Source organism: Sphaeramia orbicularis, chromosome 21, assembly GCF_902148855.1.
Source record: "Sphaeramia orbicularis chromosome 21, fSphaOr1.1, whole genome shotgun sequence".
Taxonomy (NCBI): Eukaryota; Metazoa; Chordata; class Actinopteri; order Kurtiformes; family Apogonidae; genus Sphaeramia; species Sphaeramia orbicularis.
Window position 1 is genome coordinate 48,078,058 of NC_043977.1, and position 7,281 is coordinate 48,085,338.

Below are 7,281 nucleotides of genomic sequence, written 5' to 3' on the forward strand. Positions count from 1 at the left end.
TCGTATGTCTGAATTAATGCAATTTTCGTGAAGGTAAATTTGTAGGGGGCGCTACTGAGCGACATGGCAATTTCTTCTGATAAATGGGTTTAGGCCTGGGAGATTGACAACTGATTTGAATTTGAGCCAAATTGGTGTTCGTATATCTGAAGTGAAGTAATTTTCGTAAAGGTAAATTTGTAGGGGGCGCTATAGCGCCAAATTACAATTTTTTCTGATATATGGGTGTAGGCCTGAGAGATCGACATCTGAGTCAAATTTGAGCCAACCTGGTGTTCGTATGTCCAAACTGAAGCAATGTTATTAAAAAACAATTGTAAAACAACTTGTAGGGGGCGCTGTATTGCAAAATTTCAGTTTCTTTTGACAAATAGGTGTAGGCCTGGGAGACAGATGTCTGAGTCAAATGTGAGCCAAATTGGTGTTCGTATCTCCGAACTGATGTCATTTTTTTAAATGTACACTTGTAGGAGGCGCTATAGTGCGAAATTTCAATTTTTTTTATAAAATGGGTGTAGGCCTTGGAGATGGACGTCTGAGTCAAATTTGAGCCAAATCGGTGTTTGTATGTCTGAGCTGAAGCAATTTTTGTAATGGTAAATTCGCGAAGAAACTTTGCAAAGTTTGCGACGTTGTCACACAAAAACGGTGACACCAATCCAAAAAATAACTTTTGATGCCCCACTTCTCTATATACTGATTCTGATGAATGGGTGTAGGCCTGGGAGATTGACAATTGATTCAAATTTGACACAACTCAGTGTTCGTATGTCCAAACTAGAGAAATTGTTGTATGAGTAAATCTGTAGGGGGCGCTATGCAGCTAAAATTAAATTTCTTCCATTGAATGGTTGTAGGCCTGCGAGATGTACCACTGAGTCAAATTTGAGCCAAATCGGTGTTCGTATGTCTGAATTAATGCAATTTTCGTGAAAGTAAATTTGGAGGGGGCGCTACTGAGCGACATGGCAATTTCTTCTGATAAATGGGTTTAGGCCTGGGAGATTGACAACTGATTTAAATTTGAGCCAAATTGGTGTTCGTATATCTGAAGTGAAGTAATTTTCGTAAAGGTAAATTTGTAGGGGGCGCTATGGCACCAAATTTAATTTTTTTCTGATAAATGGGTGTAGGCCTGGGAGATAGACATCTGAGTCAAATTGAGCCAAATCGGTGTTCGTATGTCCGAACTGAAGCAATTTTAATAAAAAAATATAAAAAATTTTTGTAGGGAGCGCTGTAGTGCAAAATTTCAGTTTCTTTTTACAAATAGGTGTAGGCCTGGGAGACAGATGTCTGAGTCAAATTTCAGCCAAATCAGTGTTCGTACGTCCGAACTGATGTCATTTTTGTAAATGTACATTTGTAGGGGCGCTATAGTGCGAAATTTCAATTTCTTTTAATAAATGGGTGTAGGCCTGGGAGATGGACGTCTGAGTCAAATTTCAGCCAAATCGGTGTTTGTATGTCTGAGCTGAAGCAATTTTTGTGATGGTAAATTTTCGAAAAAACTTTGCAAAGTTTGCAACCTTGTCGCACAAAAACGGTGACACCGATTCAAAAAAGTCGGCTAACTTTTGATGCCCCACTTGTCTAGATACTGCACACCGATTTTGAGCTCACTTGGCCAAACGGCTTAGTACGAGATAGTTAAAATACAACGTCAGCGAAAACGCTGACTCAGCATTTTGGAAATTTCAATCCAATATGGCCGACTAAGGGTTGGTTTAGGGGCGTGGCCATAATAATATTTTTTGTTTGTCTCTTCATGATGAATCTGTGTACCGATTTTCGTGGCTCTATGACAAACTTTATGTTGGACGTGCTTCCATTGGCGCAATGCATTTTCACTTTTCAAGGGGGCGCTGCAGCAACATTTCTTTACCGACATCTACGAAACCTATATGTAAATTCAATTTCTCGCACTCCTGAATTTTCGGCAAAATTTGGTGAGTTTTCATAAATGTTCAGGGGGTCAAAATTGAGCTCAAAGAGCAGGAGAAGAAAAATAAATAAAAATTAAAGCCGCAAGCGGCATCTAAAGGCCCTCGCCAAGGGCACGTCCAGTAGAAGTATGCTCATCATTCAGCAGGTGGCGCTCTAGCACCAAATTTCAATGTCTTCTGATGAATGGGTGTAGGCCTGGGAGATTGACAATTGACTCAAATTTGAGACAAATCACTGTTTATAAGTCCGAACTGAACAAATTTTTATATAAATAAATCTGTAGGGGGCGCTGTGGAGCCAAAATTCAATTTTTTCCATTGAATGGGTGTAGGCCTGGGAGATTGACAACTGATTCAAATTTGAGCCAAATTGGTGTTCGCATGTCTAACGTGAAGTAATTTTCGTAAAGGTAACATTCTAGGGGGCGCTATGGCGCTGAATTTAAAATTTTTCTGATAAATGGGTGTAGGCATGGGATATAGACGTCTGAGTCAAATTTGAGCCAAATTGGTGTTCGTATGTCCGAACTGAAGCTATTTTAATGAAAAAATATTGAAAATTTTTGTAGGGGGCGCTGTAGTGCAAAATTTCAGTTTCTTTAATAAATAGGTGTAGGCCTGGGAGACAGATGTCTGAGTCAAATTTGAGCCAAATCGGTGTTCGTATGTCCGAACTGATGTCATTTTTGTAAATGTACATTTGTAGGGGGCGCTATAGTGCGAAATGTCAATTTCTTTTAATAAATGGGTGTAGGCCTGGGAGATAGACGTCTGAGTCAAATTTCAGCCAAATCGCTGTTCGTATGTCTGAGCTGAAGCAATTTTTGTGATGGTAAATTTTTGAAAACACTTCGCAAAGTTTGCAACCTCGTCACACAAAAACGGTGATGCCGATTCAAAAAATTTGGCTAACTTTTGATGCCCCACTTCTCTAGATACTGTACACCGATTTTGAGCTCATTCGGCCAAACGGCTTAGTAGGAGATAGTTAAAATACAACTTCAGCGAAAACGCTGACTCAGCATTTTGGAAATTTCAATCCAATATGGCCGACAAAGGGTTGGTTTAGGGGCGTGGCCATAATAATATTTTTTGTTTGTCTCCTCATGATGAATCTGTCTACCAATTTTCGTGGCTCTACGACAAACTTCATGTTGGACGCGCTCCCATTGGCGCAATGCATTTCCACTTTTGAAGGGGGCGCTGCCGCAACATTTCTTTACCGACATCTACGAAACCTATATGTAAATTCAATTTCTCGCACTTCTGAATTTTAGGCAAAATTTGGTGAGTTTTCGTAAATGTTCAGAGGGTCAAAATTGAGCTCAAAGCGCAGGAGAAAGAAAAATAAGACAAAAAAAAAAAAAAATTAAAGTCGCAAGCGGCATCTAAAGGCCCTCACCAAGGGCACGTCCAGTGGAAGTATGCTCATCGTTCAGCAGGTGGCGCTCTAGAACTAAATTTCAATGTCTTCTAATGAATGGGTGTAGGCCTGGGAGATTGACAATTGACTCAAATTTGAGACAAGTCAGTGTTCATATGTCCGAACTGAAGAAATTTTTGTATAAATAAATCTGTAGGGGGCGTTTTTGAGCCAAAATTCAATTTATTCCATTGAATGGGTGTAGGCCTGCGAGATGTACCACTGAGTCAAATTTTAGCCAAATTGGTGTTTGTATGTCTGAAGTAAAGTAATTTTCGTAAAGGTAAAATTGTAGGGGGCGCTATAGCGCCAAATTGCAATTTTTAGTGATATATGGGTGTAGGCCTGAGAGATCGACATCTGAGTCAAATTTGAGCGAAATTGGTGTTTGTATGTCCGAACTGAAGCAATTTTACTACAAAAAATTTAAAAAAAAAACTTGTAGGGGGCGCTGTATTGCGAAATTTCAGTTTCTTTTGACAAATAGGTGTAGGCCTGGGAGACAGATGTCTGAGTCAAATGTGAGCCAAATTGGTGTTCGTATCTCCGAACTGATGTCATTTTTTAAAAATGTACACTTGTAGGGGGCGCTATAGTGCGAAATTTCAATTTTTTTTTATAAAATGGGTGTAGGCCTGGGAGATGGACGTCTGAGTCAAATTTGAGCCAAATCGGTGTTTGTATGTCTGAGCTGAAGCAATTTTTGTAATGGTAAATTCGCGCAGAAACTTTGCAAAGTTTGTGACGTCGTCACACAAAAACGGTGACACCAATCCAAAAAATAACTTTTGATGCCCCACTTCTCTAGGTACTGATTCTGATGAATGGGCGTAGGCCTGGGAGATTGACAATTGATTCAAATTTGAGACAAATCAGTGTTCTGTAGGGGGCGCTATGCAGCTAAAATTAAATTTCTTCCGTTGAATGGGTGTAGGCCTGCGAGATGTACCACTGAGTCAAATTTGAGCCAAATCGGTGTTCATATGTCTGAATTAATGCAATTTTCGTGAAGGTAAATTTGTAGGTGGCGCTACTGAGCGACATGGCAATTTCTTCTGATAAATGGGTTTAGGCCTGGGAGATTGACAACTGATTCAAATTTGAGCCAAATTGGTGTTCGTATATCTGAAGTGAAGTAATTTTCGTAAAGGTAAATTTGTACGGGGCGCTATGGCACCAAATTTCAAATTTTTCTGATAAATGGGTGTAGGCCTGGGAGATAGACATCTGAGTCAAATTTGAGCCAAATCGGTGTTCGTATGTCTGAACTGAAGCAATTTTAATAAAAAAAAATAAAAAAAAATTTGTAGGGGGCGCTGAATTTTTGGCAAAATTTGGTGAGTTTTCATAAATGTTCAGGGGGTAAAAATTGAGCTCAAAGAGCAGGAGAAGAAAAATAAATAAAAAAAATAAATAAAGAAAGAAAAATAATAATCTGAGCAAGAACAATATAGCCGTTTCTATGGCAACCACGTATTTGGCCTTATGTCAAAGCTCTCAACGTCCCCCACATGTCTGTGGGGTCAGATGTCACGTGTCGTGCACTTACACCCACATGACTGACCGCGACTGGGCGTGTCCCATTGACTCCCATTCATTCTGAGCAGGTGTAAATATGCGATTTGTGCACATGTCATGTACATCGTCGGAAAGGTCTCAGTGCCGTGAATGTGAATATGTGTGAGAGTGGCGACAGTGGCGAAAGGCGACCGCGTCACTGGCGATTTCGTCCCCATGCGCCCACTGTAGACTCAATAGGCCCTGCGCCGGCTTTACTCGGCTTGGGCCTAAAAATAAATAAATAAATAAATAAAAATAATAATAATCTGAGCAAGAACAATATAGCCGTTTCCGTGGTAACCACGTATTTGACTTTATTTGAAAGCTCTCGAGGTCCCCCACATGTGTGTGGGGTCAGATGTCACACGTCGTGCACTCAGACACACGTGACTGACCCCGACTTGGCATGTCCCATTGACTCCCATTCATTCAGAGCAGGTGTAAATATGCGATTTGTCCAAATGTCATATACATCGTCGGAAAGGTCTCAGTGCCGTGAATGCTAATATGTGTGAGAGTGGCGACAGTGGCGAAAGGCGACCGCGTCACTGGCGATTTCGTCCCCATGCGCCCACTGCAGACTCAATAGGCCCTGCGCCGGCTTTACTCGGCTTGGGCCTAAAAATAATAAGAATCTGAGCAAGAACAATATAGCCGTTTCTATGGCAACCACGTATTTGGCCTCATGTCAAAGCTCTCGAGGTCCCCCACATGTCTGTGGGATCAGATGTCACGTGTCATGCACTTACACACACATGACTGACCGCGACTGGGCGTGTCCCATTGACTCCCATTCATTCTGAGCAGGTGTAAATATGCGATTTGTGAACATGTCATGTACATTGTCAGAAAGGTCTCAGTGCCGTGAATGTGAATATGTGTGAGAGTGGCGACAGTGGCGAAAGGCGACCGCATCACTGGCGATTTCGTCCCCATGCGCCCACTGCAGACTCAATAGGCCCTGCACCGGCTTTACTCGGCTCGGGCCTAATAAGACAAAAAAAAAAAAAATTAAAGCCGCAAGCGGCATCTAAAGGCCCTCGCCACGGGCACGTCCAGTAGAAGTATGTCCATCGTTCAGCAGGTCAGGTTCAGCTCTTGCACCAAATTTCAATGTCTTCTGATGAATGGGTGTAGCCTGGGAGATTGACAACTGATTCAAATTTGAGGCAAATCTTTGTTTGTATGTTCAAACTAAAGAAATTTTTGTATAAGTAAATCAGTAGGGGGCGCTATGCAGCTAAAAATAAATTTCTTCCATTGAATGGGTGTAGGTTTGCAAGAATTACCACTGAGTCAAAGTTGAGCAAAATCAGTGTTCGTATGTGCGAATTGATGCAATTTTCGTGAAGGTAAATTTGTAGGGGGCGCTACTGAGCAAAGTGGCAATTTCTTTTGATAAATGGGTGTAGGCCTGGGAGACTGACAACTGATTCAAATTTGAGCCAAATTGGTATTCGTATGTCTAACGTGAAGTAATTTTCGTAAAGGTAAAATTGTAGGGGGCGCTATGGCACCGAATTTCAAATATTTCTGATAAATGGGTGTAGGCCTTGGAGATAGACGTCTGAGTCAAATTTGAGCCAAAGCAGTGTTCGTATGTCCGAACTGAAGAAATTTTAATAAAAAAATATTAAACATTTTTATAGGGGGCGCTGTAGTGCAAAATTTCAGTTTCTTTTGATAAATAGGTGTAGGCCAGGGAGACAGATGTCTGAGTCAAATTTCAGCCAAATCGGTGCTCGTATGTCTGAACTGATTTCATTTTTGTAAATGTACAGTTGTAGGGGGCGCTATACTGCAAAATTTCAATTTCTTTTAATAAATGGGTGTAGGCCTCAGAGATAGACGTCTGAGTCAAATTTGAGCCAAATCGGTGTTCGTATGTCTGAGCTGAAGCAATTTTTGTAATGGTAAATTCACGAAGAAACTTTGCAAAGTTTGCGATGTCGTCACACAAAAACGGTGACACCTATCCAAAAAATTCGGCTAAGTTTTGATGCCCCACTTCTCTAGATACTGTATACCGATTTTGAGCTTATTCGGCCAAACGGCCAAGGAGGAGATAGTTAAAATACGACGTCAGCGAAAACGCTGACTCAGCATTTTGGAAATTTCAATCCAATATTGCCGACTAAGGGTTGGTTTTGGGGCGTGGCCATAATAATATTTTTTGTTTGTCTCCTCATGATGAATCTGTGTACCGATTTTCGTGGCTCTACAACAAACTTTACGTTGGACGTGCTCCCATTGGCGTAATGCATTTCCACTTTTCAAGGGGGCGCTGCGGCAATATTTCTTTACCGACATCTACGAAACCTATATGTAAATTAAATTTCTCGCATTTCTGAA